General features: G+C 41.5%; 4 non-coding genes across 4 annotated transcripts; all 4 read right to left on the reverse strand.

Moving 5' to 3' along the window:
- Positions 1–4388: 4388 nt before the first annotated feature.
- On the reverse strand, positions 4389–4470 carry TRNAS-AGA (transfer RNA serine (anticodon AGA)). Its single transcript has one exon. It is a non-coding gene; the product is annotated as a tRNA-Ser (tRNA).
- A 1499-nt stretch (positions 4471–5969) lies between these two features.
- TRNAH-GUG (transfer RNA histidin (anticodon GUG)) lies at positions 5970–6041 on the reverse strand. The gene has a single exon. It is a non-coding gene; the product is annotated as a tRNA-His (tRNA).
- Positions 6042–10272: 4231 nt separating this feature from the next.
- On the reverse strand, positions 10273–10354 carry TRNAS-AGA (transfer RNA serine (anticodon AGA)). The gene has a single exon. It is a non-coding gene; the product is annotated as a tRNA-Ser (tRNA).
- A 1495-nt stretch (positions 10355–11849) lies between these two features.
- On the reverse strand, positions 11850–11921 carry TRNAH-GUG (transfer RNA histidin (anticodon GUG)). Its single transcript has one exon. It is a non-coding gene; the product is annotated as a tRNA-His (tRNA).
- Between the last annotated feature and the right edge of the window lie 3170 nt (positions 11922–15091).

The raw sequence follows: 15091 nt of genomic DNA on the forward strand, positions 1-15091 counted from the left end.
GGATCTGTTTTTAATAGACATTTTACAAAAACAACTGGTACATTTGGGAATTCTGTAAAGGAAAAACCCAACTGCCGTGACATTGCCAACCACAATGCCGTGATTCGGATTCGAACCGAGGTTGCTGCGGCCACAATGCAGAGTACTAACCACTATACGATCACGGCGAGCTACTTGGGCTCAATAACGTAGTGACATGAAGAAATTATAATTCGGAACACTCAGGGCTACTCCTGTGATAGGTTGAATGTGTTCATTGCTTCCTCATTCCTTATACAAAGGCTTTATCTCCTCAGTGGTTGATAGGCTGAAACCGTTTCCTGGCCGCCTGCTTGTGAACTGGCAGGAGTCAAAGATCACACATACACTGGTGGGCCTGTGATGGGACACCAATGCAGAGAAACAAACCTGGCGCAGATATTCTATTCTGTTTATTAGACCTGCATCTCCCCTGTACCTCCTCAAGCCATCTGTATGTGAAGCAAGAAAGAGTTAAGGAACGGTCCATCTACACTTTTATTGGGAGGATGCTGCCGTGAGCTCCTCCCAGCTAATCACACAAACAGCAGTAAAGCAAGATAACTACACAGTTAGGGGGGACTGCATGGTTAGGTTTTTGAGGAATTATTGAAACTGACCTCAGTGACCCATAATCAGAGCTGTGGCTAATGACTGCATGCCTAATTATGATGAAGCAAGCACCATGGCTCGTAGGGGCCCCACAACACACTTTTCTTAGCTCATTGAATTAAAGTATAAACTTCTGCCATGTGTGAGTGGTAAAGGCTTGTTAATTTTGTTGCTTTTCAAATTCACGTCTGACAACAAGACGAAGGAACATTGGGGCATCAGACGCTTTGGAAAGTAGCCACCAACCGCAGAGAAAGAGGGAAAAGACAGTATGAGGTGTGGAGAAAACAGCAGCAGGTACAAGGAGCTCAAATGAGATTAATGGCGCCTCAGTAGAGCACGTAAAGGAACAGTTACAAATCTAAGAAAAGGGAAAGAAAAGACTAGGAAAAAACACAGAAAGAGCTTGTAGATGAAATTCTTTTCCAGGAACAGCAGGTTAAGAGAAATTACACAGGGAGCAGTTAAGCTTGTAACACGGGGGAGAATAGAAAAGAAAATGCAGTTTTATGAAGTGTGTTTGCCTAATCCAGCTATCACTTTTATTTTATTTCTCTATTTGCTTCTTTTATTGGTAAAGTAAGTTTCAAGTGCATGCACAGGTATGACCGAGAGAGCCAGGGTATAATAATTTGAAGCGTTTGTACCAGCGCTAATGAAGGACGAGAGTTATAGCAAAGATATGAAAGGGGGAGCGATAATAAATATGTGATATGGCAATAGTGACACCAAAATAAGCCACCTATTTATAAAACTGACATGGAAGAAATACTAAAGGTTAACTTCTGAAATTGTAGCCGATGTTAAAAAGATTCTCGTTGTCGGCAGGATTCGAACCTGCGCGGGGAGACCCCATTGGATTTCTAGTACATCGCCTTAACCACTCGGCCACAACAACTGACTGTAAGGTGTGTGCACATAATCTGTATGCAAATGTTCAAGGTGTCCCGCAGCAAATTCCTGATATTCTGCAATGCACTTTTTAAAAATAATGTTTTTTTCAGCAGGCACATTCTCTCCTAAAAACAAAAATTGCATGCGTATATCTCTAGTTTGGAATACCATAGGCTTGCATGCATACTCTCATGGGTCATTTAAGTTTTTTGGACCCTATTGCACTCTGTTTTCGTGCTGCTTTTAGTATATGGCCCATATTACAGAAGTCTACCGTCTTTGAGTATTTGAGGCTCCTTTGTAAGTGCTTTATATTTTTTCCTTGAAGAGCTATATAATAAAGGGGTCCGGGAAGGATTGCATTTATGGAAGATAAAAGAAGGCCCACTTGTCTCACCAAATGCTGTAGAGAAACCTGATGTTTTACTCATGTTATCCTTAGTTCGTTTTTGTTAGACCTTGCATTCTTAAGGTGGTCCCAACCCCACCTTATTGCTTTTCACCTCCGCATTTTGCTGTATCTTTTTGTTGGCCTTAGGACTCTGATCACTTTATCGCTACTAATCAGTGCTGAAGTGCACGTGCTTCTTCCCTAATCATGTGTATAATTGGAGTATACCTGACTGACAGATTTAATTTACTTGAAAGCCCCTTGTAAAGTGGTATACCATATACCCAGGGACTGATTGTGCCGCCCAAAGAAATAGCACTTCAAACCTGTCTCAAGCCTGCTACTGCAGTGCCTGTGCTGCAGTGTACTGCCACTTCGACTTGACATTTAAAACTACTTGCCAAGCCTTAAACTCCAATTTTATTACATATCAGTAACCCCTAAGGTAGGCCCTAGGTAGTCCTAGGGGCATCATGCTATGTAAGTAAAAGGTAAGACATGTACTGTGGTAGTTTGTATGTCCTAGTAGTATCAAACAGTCTATTACATTTTTCACTACTGTGAGGTCTGCCCCTCTCATAGGTTAGCATTGGGTATTCCCTTATACTTTTTGGGGGGTAATTCCATATCAGAGAGGAGAAGCTTTATTTATTTATTGATAAATCCTATCTACTGGTGAGGTTGGATTTAATCTTACTATTGTATAAATGCCATTTTTAGAGAGTGAGCATTTCTCTGCACTTACTGCTCTATTTGCATTGAAACCTGTCTTCGATTGACGTCTGGATTGGGCTGCGGGACAGCTACATATGTGCATTCCCTGTAGACAGCCACAACACAGGTCACTCAACTGCAACTGCATTCATCTGCATTCTGATTGGCCAGGGGGAGAGCTCCGCTCCCCTTACCGCAAATATGTTCAAGAACGATAATTTATGTCAGTAAGTACAGTATACCTACATCTTATAATCATGTGTGTTTAAATAATTTGTCGTTAGATCGTTTAAATATTGAAAAGGATCTGTTTTTAATAGACATTTTACAAAAACAACTGGTACATTTGGGAATTCTGTAAAGGAAAAACCCAACTGCCGTGACATTGCCAACCACAATGCCGTGACTCGGATTCGAACCCAGGTTGCTGCGGCCACAACGCAGAGTACTAACCACTATACGATCACGGCGAGCTACTTGGGCTCAATAACATACAGTGACATGAAGAAATTATAATTTGGAACACTCAGGGCTACTCCTGTGATAGGCTGAATGTGTTCATTGCTTCCTCATTCCTTATACAAAGGCTTTATCTCCTCAGTGGTTGATAGGCTGAAACCGTTTCCTGGCCGCCTGCTTGTGAACTGGCAGGAGTCAAAGATCACACATACACTGGTGGGCCTGTGATGGGACACCAATGCAGAGAAACAAACCTGGCGCAGATATTCTATTCTGTTTATTAGACCTGCATCTCCCCTGTACCTCCTCAAGCCATCTGTATGTGAAGCAAGACAAAGTTAAGGAACGGTCCATCTACACTTTTATTGGGAGGATGCTGCCGTGAGCTCCTCCCAGCTAATCACACAAACAGCATTAAAGCAAGATAACTACACAGTTAGGGGGGACTGCATGGTTAGGTTTTTGAGGAATTATTGAAACTGACCTCAGTGACCCATAATCAGAGCTGTGGCTAATGACTGCATGCCTAATTATGATGAAGCAAGCACCATGGCTCGTAGGGGCCCCATAACACACTTTTCTTAGCTCATTGAATTAAAGTATAAACTTCTGCCATGTGTGAGTGGTAAAGGCTTGTTAATTTTGTTGCTTTTCAAATTCACGTCTGACAACAAGACGAAGGAACATTGGGGCATCAGACGCTTTGGAAAGTAGCCACCAACCGCAGAGAAAGAGAGAAAGAGGGAAAAGACAGTATGAGGTGTGGAGAAAACAGCAGCAGGTACAAGGAGCTCAAATGAGATTAATGGCGCCTCAGTAGAGCACGTAAAGGAACAGTTACAAATCTAAGAAAAGGGAAAGAAAAGACTAGGAAAAAACACAGAAAGAGCTTGTAGATGAAATTCTCTTTCAGGAACAGCAGGTTAGGAGAAATTACACAGGGAGCAGTTAAGCTTGTAACACGGGGGAGAATAGAAAAGAAAATGCAGTTTTATGAAGTGTGTTTGCCTAATCCAGCTAGCACTTTTATTTTATTTCTCTATTTGCTTCTTTTATTGGTAAAGTAAGTTTCAAGTGCATGCACAGGTATGACCGAGAGAGCCAGGGTATAATAATTTGAAGCGTTTGCACCAGCGCTAATGAAGGACGAGAGTTATAGCAAAGATATGAAAGGGGGAGCGATAATAAATATGTGATATGGCAATAGTGACACCAAAATAAGCCACCTATTTATAAAACTGACATGGAAGAAATACTAAAGGTTAACTTCTGAAATTGTAGCCGATGTTAAAAAGATTCTCGTTGTCGGCAGGATTCGAACCTGCGCGGGGAGACCCCAATGGATTTCTAGTCCATCGCCTTAACCACTCGGCCACAACAACTAACTGTAAGGTGTGTGCACATAATCTGTATGCAAGTTTTCAAGGTGTCCCACAGCAAATTCCTGATATTCTGCAATGCACTTTTAAAAAATAATGTTTTTTTCAGCAGGCACATTCTCTCCTAAAAACAAAAATTGCATGCGTATATCTCTAGTTTGGAATACCATAGGCTTGCATGCATACTCTCATGGGTCACTCAAGTTTTTTGGACCCTATTGCACTCTGTTTTCGTGCTGCTTTTAGTATATGGCCCATATTACAGAAGTCTACCATCTTTGAGTATTTGAGGCTCCTTTGTAAGTGCTTTATATTTTTTCCTGGAAGAGCTATATAATAAAGGGGTCCAGGAAGGATTGCATTTATGGAAGATAAAAGAAGGCCCACTTGTCTCACCAAATGCTGTAGAGAAACCTGATGTTTTACTCATGTTATCCTTAGTTCGTTTTTGTTAGACCTTGCATTCTTAAGGTGGGCCCAACCCCACCTTATTGCTTTTCACCTCCGCATTTTGCTGTATCTTTTTGTTGGCCTTAGGACTCTGATCACTTTATCGCTACTAATCAGTGCTGAAGTGCACGTGCTTCTTCCCTAATCATGTGTATAATTGGAGTATACCTGACTGACAGATTTAATTTACTTGAAAGCCCCTTGTAAAGTGGTATACCATATACCCAGGGACTGATTGTGCCGCCCAAAGAAATAGCATTTCAAACCTGTCTCAAGCCTGCTACTGCAGTGCCTGTGCTGCAGTGTACTGCCACTACGACTTGGCATTTAAAACTACTTGCCAAGCCTTAAACTCCAATTTTATTACATATCAGTAACCCCTAAGGTAGGCCCTAGGTAGTCCTAGGGGCACCATGCTATGTAAGTAAAAGGTAAGACATGTACTGTGGTAGTTTGTATGTCCTAGTAGTATCAAACAGTCTATTACATGTTTCACTACTGTGAGGTCTGCCCCTCTCATAGGTTAGCATTGGGTATTCCCTTATACTTTTTGGGGGGTAATTCCATATCAGATAGGAGAAGCTTTATTTATTTATTGATAAATCCTATCTACTGGTGAGGTTGGATTTAATCTTACTATTGTATAAATGCCATTTTTAGAGAGTGAGCATTTCTCTGCACTTACTGCTCTATTTGCATTGAAACCTGTCTTCGATTGACGTCTGGATTGGGCTGCGGGACAGCTACATATGTGCATTCCCTGTAGACAGCCACAACACGGGTCACTCAACTGCAACTGCATTCATCTGCATTCTGATTGGCCTGGGGGAGAGCTCCGCTCCCCTTACCGCAAATATGTTCAAGAACGATAATTTATGTCAGTAAGTACAGTATACCTACATCTTATAATCATGTGTGTTTAAATAATTTGTCGTTAGATTGTTTAAATATTGAAAAGGATCTGTTTTTAATAGACATTTTACAAAAACAACTGGTACATTTGGGAATTCTGTAAAGGAAAAACCCAACTGCCGTGACATTGCCAACCACAATGCCGTGACTCGGATTCGAACCGAGGTTGCTGCGGCCACAACGCAGAGTACTGACCACTATACGATCACGGCGAGCTACTTGGGCTCAATAACGTACAGTGGCATGAAGAAATTATAATTCGGAACACTCAGGGCTACTCCTGTGATAGGCTGAATGTGTTCATTGCTTCCTCATTCCTTATACAAAGGCTTTATCTCCTCAGTGGTTGATAGGCTGAAACCGTTTCCTGGCCGCCTGCTTGTGAACTGGCAGGAGTCAAAGATCACACATACACTGGTGGGCCTGTGATGGGACACCAATGCAGAGAAACAAACCTGGCGCAGATATTCTATTCTGTTTATTAGACCTGCATCTCCCCTGTACCTCCTCAAGCCATCTGTATGTGAAGCAAGAAAGAGTTAAGGAACGGTCCATCTACACTTTTATTGGGAGGATGCTGCCGTGAGCTCCTCCCAGCTAATCACACAAACAGCAGTAAAGCAAGATAACTACACAGTTAGGGGGGACTGCATGGTTAGGTTTTTGAGGAATTATTGAAACTGACCTAAGTGACCCATAATCAGAGCTGTGGCTAATGACTGCATGCCTAATTATGATGAAGCAAGCACCATGGCTCGTAGGGGCCCCACAACACACTTTTCTTAGCTCATTGAATTAAAGTATAAACTTCTGCCATGTGTGAGTGGTAAAGGCTTGTTAATTTTGTTGCTTTTCAAATTCACGTCTGACAACAAGACGAAGGAACATTGGGGCATCAGACGCTTTGGAAAGTAGCCACCAACCGCAGAGAAAGAGAGAAAGAGGGAAAAGGCAGTATGAGGTGTGGAGAAAACAGCAGCAGGTACACGGAGCTCAAATGAGATTAATGGCGCCTAAGTAGAGCACGTAAAGGAACAGTTACAAATCTAAGAAAAGGGAAAGAAAAGACTAGGAAAAAACACAGAAAGAGCTTGTAGATGAAATTCTCTTCCAGGAACAGCAGGTTAGGAGAAATTACACAGGGAGCAGTTAAGCTTGTAACACGGGGGAGAATAGAAAAGAAAATGCAGTTTTATGAAGTGTGTTTGCCTAATCCAGCTAGCACTTTTATTTTATTTCTCTATTTGCTTCTTTTATTGGTAAAGTAATTTTCAAGTGCATGCACAGGTATGACCGAGAGAGCCAGGGTATAATAATTTGAAGCGTTTGCACCAGCGCTAATGAAGGACGAGAGTTATAGCAAAGATATGAAAGGGGGAGCGATAATAAATATGTGATATGGCAATAGTGACACCAAAATAAGCCACCTATTTATAAAACTGACATGGAAGAAATACTAAAGGTTAACTTCTGAAATTGTAGCCGATGTTAAAAAGATTCTCGTTGTCGGCAGGATTCGAACCTGCACAGGGAGACCCTAATGGATTTCTAGTCCATCGCCTTAACCACTCTGCCACAATAACCGACTGTAAGGTGTGTGCACATAATCTGTATGCAAGTTTTCAAGGTGTCCCACAGCAAATTCCTGATATTCTGCAATGCACTTTTTAAAAATAAGGTTTTTTTCAGCAGGCACATTCTCTCCTAAAAACAAAAATTGCATGCGTATATCTCTAGTTTGGAATACCATAGGCTTGCATGCATACTCTCATGGGTCACTCAAGTTTTTTGGACCCTGTTGCACTCTGTTTTCGTGCTGCTTTTAGTATATGGCCCATATTACAGAAGTCTACCATCTTTGAGTATTTGAGGCTCCTTTGTAAGTGCTTTATATTTTTTCCTGGAAGAGCTATATAATAAAGGGGTCCTGGAAGGATTGCATTTATGGAAGATAAAAGAAGGCCCACTTGTCTCACCAAATGCTGTAGAGAAACCTGATGTTTTACTCATGTTATCCTTAGTTCGTTTTTGTTAGACCTTGCATTCTTAAGGTGGTCCCAACCCCACCTTATTGCTTTTCACCTCCGCATTTTGCTGTATCTTTTTGTTGGCCTTTGGACTCTGATCACTTTATCGCTACTAATCAGTGCTGAAGTGCACGTGCTTCTTCCCTAGTCATGTGTATAATTGGAGTATACCTGACTGACAGATTTAATTTACTTGAAAGCCCCTTGTAAAGTGGTATACCATATACCCAGGGACTGATTGTGCCGCCCAAAGAAATAGCATTTCAAACCTGTCTCAAGCCTGCTACTGCAGTGCCTGTGCTGCAGTGTACTGCCACTTCGACTTGGCATTTAAAACTACTTGCCAAGCCTTAAACCTCAATTTAATTACATATCAGTAACCCCTAAGGTAGGCCCTAGGTAGTCCTAGGGGCATCATGCTATGTAAGTAAAAGGTAAGACATGTACTGTGGTAGTTTGTATGTCCTAGTAGTATCAAACAGTCTATTACATTTTTCACTACTGTGAGGTCTGCCCCTCTCATAGGTTAGCATTGGGTATTCCCTTATACCTTTTGGGGGGTAATTCCATATCAGAGAGGAGAAGCTTTATTTATTTATTGATAAATCCTATCTACTGGTGAGGTTGGATTTAATCTTACTATTGTATAAATGCCATTTTTAGAGAGTGAGCATTTCTCTGCAGTTACTGCTCTATTTGCATGAAAACCTGTCTTCAATTGACGTCTGGATTGGGCTGCGAGACAGCTACATATGTGCATTCCCTGTAGACAGCCACAACACAGGTCACTCAACTGCAACTGCATTCATCTGCATTCTGATTGGCCTGGGGGAGAGCTCCGCTCCCCTTACCGCAAATATGTTCAAGAACGATAATTTATGTCAGTAAGAACAGTATACCTACATCTTATAATCATGTGTGTTTAAATAATTTCTCATTAGATCGTTTAAATATTGAAAAGAATCTGTTTTTAATAGACATTTTACAAAAACAACTGGTACATTTGGGAATTCTGTAAAGGAAATACCCAACTGCCGTGACATTGCCAACCACAATGCCGTGACTCGGATTCGAACCGAGGTTGCTGCGGCCACAACGCAGAGTACTAACCACTATACGATCAAGGCGAGCTACTTGGGCTCAATAACTTACAGTGACGTGAAGAAATTATAATTCGGAACACTCAGGGCTACTCCTGTGATAGGGTGAATGTGTTCATTGCTTCCTCATTCCTTATACAGAGGCTTTATCTCCTCAGTGGTTGATAGGCTGAAACCGTTTCCTGGCCGCCTGCTTGTGAACTGGCAGGAGTCAAAGATCACACATACACTGGTGGGCCTGTGATGGGACACCAATGCAGAGAAACACACCTGGCGCAGATATTCTATTCTGTTTATTAGACCTGTCTCTCCCCTGTACCTCCTCAAGCCATCTGTATGTGAAGCAAGAAAGAGTTAAGGAACGGTCCATCTACACTTTTATTGGGAGGATGCTGCCGTGAGCTCCTCCCAGCTAATCACACAAACAGCAGTAAAGCAAGATAACTACACAGTTAGGGGGGACTGCATGGTTAGGTTTTTGAGGAATTATTAAAACTGACCTCAGTGACCCATAATCAGAGCTGTGGCTAATGACTGCATGCCTAATTATGATGAAGCAAGCACCATGGCTCGTAGGGGCCCCACAACACACTTTTCTTAGCTCATTGAATTAAAGTATAAACTTCTGCCATGTGTGAGTGGTAAAGGCTTGTTAATTTTGTTGCTTTTCAAATTCACGTCTGACAACAAGACGAAGGAACATTGGGGCATCAGACGCTTTGGAAAGTAGCCACCAACCGCAGAGAAAGAGAGAAAGAGGGAAAAGACAGTATGAGGTGTGGAGAAAACAGCAGCAGGTACAAGAAGCTCAAATGAGATTAATGGCGCCTAAATAGAGCACGTAACGGAACAGTTACAAATCTAAGAAAAGGGAAAGAAAAGACTAGGAAAAAACACAGAAAGTGCTTGTAGATGAAATTCTCTTCCAGGAACAGCAGGTTAAGAGAAATTACACAGGGAGCAGTTAAGCTTTTAACACTGGGGAGAATAGAAAAGAAAATGCAGTTTTATGAAGTGTGTTTGCCTAATCCAGCTAGCACTTTTATTTTATTTCTCTATTTGCTTCTTTTATTGGTAAAGTAAGTTTCAAGTGCATGCACAGGTATGACCGAGAGAGCCAGGGTATAATAATTTGAAGCGTTTGCACCAGCGCTAATGAAGCACGAGAGTTATAGCAAAGATATGAAAGGGAGAGCGATAATAAATATGTGATATGGCAATAGTGACACCAAAATAAGCCACCTATTTATAAAACTGACATGGAAGAAATACTAAAGGTTAACTTCTGAAATTGAAGCCAATGTTAAAAAGATTCTCGTTGTCGGCAGGATTAGAACCTGCGCGGGGAGACCCCAATGGATTTCTAGTCCATCGCCTTAACCACTCGGCCACAACAACTGACGGTAAGGTGTGTGCACATAATCTGTATGCAAGTTTCCAAGGTGTCCCACAGCAAATTCCTGATATTCTGCAATGCACTTTTTAAAAATAATGTTTTTTTCAGCAGGCACATTCTCTCCTAAAAACAAAAATTGCATGCGTATATCTCTAGTTTGGAATACCATAGGCTTGAATGCATACTCTCATGGGTCACTCAAGTTTTTTGGACCCTATTGCACTCTGTTTTCGTGCTGCTTTTAGTATATGGCCCATATTACAGAAGTCTACCATCTTTTAGTATTTGAGGCTCCTTTGTAAGTGCTTTATATTTTTTCCTTGAAGAGCTATATAATAAAGGGGTCCGGGAAGGATTGCATTTATGGAAGATAAAAGAAGGCCCACTTGTCTCACCAAATGCTGTAGAGAAACCTGATGTTTTACTCATGTTATCCTTAGTTCATTTTTGTTAGACCTTGCATTCTTAAGGTGGTCCCAACCCCACCTTATTGCTTTTCACCTCCGCAATTTGCTGTATCTTTTTGTTGGCCTTAGGACTCTGATCACTTTATCGCTACTAATCAGTGCTGAAGTGCACGTGCTTCTTCCCTAATCATGTGTATAATTGGAGTATACCTGACTGACAGATTTAATTTACTTGAAAGCCCCTTGTAAAGTGGTATACCATATACCCAGGGACTGATAGTGCCGCCCAAAGAAATAGCATTTCAAACCTGTCTCAAGCCTGCTACTGCAGTGCCTGTGCTGCAGTGTACTGCCACTTCGACTTGGCATTTAAAACTACTTGCCAAGCCTTAAACTCCAATTTTATTACATATCAGTAACCCCTAAGGTAGGCCCTAGGTAGTCCTAGGGACATCATGCTATGTAAGTAAAAGGTAAGACATGTACTGTGGTAGTTTGTATGTCCTAGTAGTATCAAACAGTCTATTACATTTTTCACTACTGTGAGGTCTGCCCCTCTCATAGGTTAGCATTGGGTATTCCCTTATACTTTTTGGGGGGTAATTCCATATCAGAGAGGAGAAGCTTTATTTATTGATAAATCCTATCTACTGGTGAGGTTGGATTTAATCTTACTATTGAATAAATGCCATTTTTAGAGAGTGAGCATTTCTCTGCACTTACTGCTCTATTTGCATTGAAACCTGTCTTCGATTGACGTCTGGATTGGGCTGCGGGACAGCTACATATGTGCATTCCCTGTAGACAGCCACAACACAGGTCACTCAACTGCAACTGCATTCATCTGCATTCTGATTGGCGTGGGGGAGAGCTCCGCTCCCCTTACCGCAAATATGTTCAAGAACGATAATTTATGTCAGTTAGTACAGTATACCTACATCTTATAATCATGTGTGTTTAAATAATTTGTCGTTAGATCGTTTAAATATTGAAAAGGATCTGTTTTTAATAGACATTTTACAAAAATAACTGGTACATTTGGGAATTCTTCAAAGGAAAAACCCAACTGCCGTGACGTTGCCAACCACAATGCCGTGACTCGGATTCGAACCGAGGTTGCTGCGGCCACAACGCAGAGTACTAACCACTATACGATCACGGCGAGCTACTTGGGCTCAATAACGTACAGTGACATGAAGAAATTATAATTCGGAACACTCAGGGCTACTCCTGTGATAGGCTGAATGTGTTCATTGCTTCCTCATTCCTTATACAAAGGCTTTATCTCCTCAGTGGTTGATAGGCTGAAACCGTTTCCTGGCCGCCTGCTTGTGAACTGGCAGGAGTCAAAGATCACACATACACTGGTGGGCCTGTGATGGGACACCAATGCAGAGAAACACACCTGGCGCAGATATTCTATTCTGTTTATTAGACCTGCATCTCACCTGTACCTCCTCAAGCCAACTGTATGTGAAGCAAGAAAGAGTTAAGGAACGGTCCATCTACACTTTTATTGGGAGGATGCTGCCGTGAGCTCCTCCCAGCTAATCACACAAACAGCAGTAAAGCAAGATAACTACACAGTTAGGGGGGACTGCAGGGTTAGGTTTTTGAGGAAATATTGAAACTGACCTCAGTGACCCATAATCAGAGCTGTGGCTAATGACTGCATGCCTAATTATGATGAAGCAAGCACCCTGGCTCGTAGGGGCCCCACAACACACTTTTCTTAGCTCATTGAATTAAAGTATAAACTTCTGCCATGTGTGAGTGGTAAAGGCTTGTTAATTTTGTTGCTTTTCAAATTCACGTCTGACAACAAGACGAAGGAACATTGGGGCATCAGACGCTTTGGAAAGTAGCCACCAACCGCAGAGAAAGAAAGAAAGAGGGAAAAGACAGTATGAGGTGTGGAGAAAACAGCAGCAGGTACAAGGAGCTCAAATGAGATTAATGGCGCCTAAATAGAGCACATAAAGGAACAGTTACAAATCTAAGAAAAGGGAAAGATAAGACTAGGAAAAAACACAGAAAAAGCTTGTAGATGAAATTATCTTCCAGGAACAGCAGGTTAAGAGAAATTACACAGGGAGCAGTTAAGCTTGTAACACGGGGGAGAATAGAAAAGAAAATGCAGTTTTATGAAGTGTGTTTGCCTAATCCAGCTAGCACTTTTATTTTATTTCTCTATTTGCTTCTTTTATTGGTAAAGTAAGTTTCAAGTGCATGCACAGGTATGACCGAGAGAGCCAGGGTATAATAATTTGAAGCGTTTGCACCAGCGCTAATGAAGGACGAGAGTTATAGCAAAGATATGAAAGGGGGAGCGATAATAAATATGTGATATGGCAATAGTGACACCAAAATAAGCCACCTATTTATAAAACTGACATAGAAGAAATACTAAAGGTTAACTTCTGAAATTGTAGCCGATGTTAAAAAGATTCTCGTTGTCGGCAGGATTCGAACCAGCACAGGGAGACCCCAATGGATTTCTAGTCCATCGCCTTAACCACTCTGCCACAACAACCGACTGTAAGGCGTGTGCAAATAATCTGTATGCAAGTTTTCAAGGTGTCCCACAGCAAATTCCTGATATTCTGCAATGCACTTTTTAAAAATAATGTTTTTTTCAGCAGGCACATTCTCTCCTAAAAACAAAAATTGCATGCGTATATCTCTAGTTTGGAATACCATAGGCTTGCATGCATACTCTCATGGGTCACTCACGTTTTTGGGACCCTATTGCACTCTGTTTTCTTGCTGCTTTTAGTATATGGCCCATATTACAGAAGTCTACCATCTTTGAGTATTTGAGGCTCCTTTGAAAGTGCTTTATATTTTTTCCTTGAAGAGCTATATAATAAAGGGGTCCGGGAAGATTGCATTTATGGAAGATAAAAGAAGGCCCACTTGTCTCACCAAATGCTGTAGAGAAACCTGATGTTTTACTCATGTTATCCTTAGTTAGTTTTTGTTAGACCTTGCATTCTTAAGGTGGTCCCAACCCCACCTTATTGCTTTTCACCTCCACATTTTGCTGTATCTTTTTGTTGGCCTTAGGACTCTGATCACTTTATCGCTACTAATCAGTGCTGAAGTGCACGTGCTTCTTCCCTAATCATGTGTATAATTGGAGTATACCTGACTGACAGATTTAATTTACTTGAAAGCCCCTTGTAAAGTGGTATACCATATACCCAGGGACTGATTGTGCCGCCCAAAGAAATAGCATTTCAAACCTGTCTCAAGCCTGCTACTGCAGTGCCTGTGCTGCAGTGTACTGCAACTTTGACTTGGCATTTAAAACTACTTGCCAAGCCTTAAACTCCAATTTTATTACATATCAGTAACCCCTAAGGTAGGCCCTAGGTAGTCCTGGGGGCATCATGCTATGTAAGTAAAAGGTAAGACATGTACTGTGGTAGTTTGTATGTCCTAGTAGTATCAAACAGTCTATTACATTTTTCACTACTGTGAGGTCTGCCCCTCTCATAGGTTAGCATTGGGTATTCCCTTATACTTTTTGGGGGGTAATTCCATATCAGAGAGGAGAAGCTTTATTTATTTATTGATAAATCCTATCTACTGGTGAGGTTGGATTTAATCTTACTATTGTATAAATGCCATTTTTAGAGAGTGAGCATTTCTCTGCACTTACTGCTCTATTTGCATCAAAACCTGTCTTCAATTGACGTCTGTATTGGGCTGCGAGACAGCTACATATGTGCATTCCCTGTAGACAGCCACAACACAGGTCACTCAACTGCAACTGCATTCATCTGCATTCTGATTGGCCTGGGGGAGAGCTCCGCTCCCCTTACCGCAAATATGTTCAAGAACGATAATTTATGTCAGTAAGTACAGTATACCTACATCTTCTAATCATGTGTGTTTAAATAATTTGTCGTTAGATCGTTTAAATATTGAAAAGGATCTGTTTTTAATATACATTTTACAAAATCAACTGGTACATTTGGGAATTCTGTAAAGGAAAAACCCAACTGCCGTGACATTGCCAACCACAATGCCGTGACTCGGATTCGAACCGAGGTTGCTGAGGCCACAACGCAGAGTACTAACCACTACCACTATACGATCACGGCGAGCTACTTGGGCTCAATAACGTACAGTGACATGAAGAAATTATAATTCGGAACACTCAGGGCTACTCCTGTGATAGGCTGAATGTGTTCATTGCTTCCTCATTCCTTATACAAAGGCTTTATCTCCTCAGTGGTTGATAGGCTGAAACCGTTTCCTGGCCGCCTGCTTGTGAACTGGCAGGAGTCAAAGATCACACATACACTGGTGGGCCTGTGATCGGAC

Source organism: Lissotriton vulgaris, chromosome 1_1, assembly GCF_964263255.1.
Source record: "Lissotriton vulgaris chromosome 1_1, aLisVul1.2, whole genome shotgun sequence".
Taxonomy (NCBI): Eukaryota; Metazoa; Chordata; class Amphibia; order Caudata; family Salamandridae; genus Lissotriton; species Lissotriton vulgaris.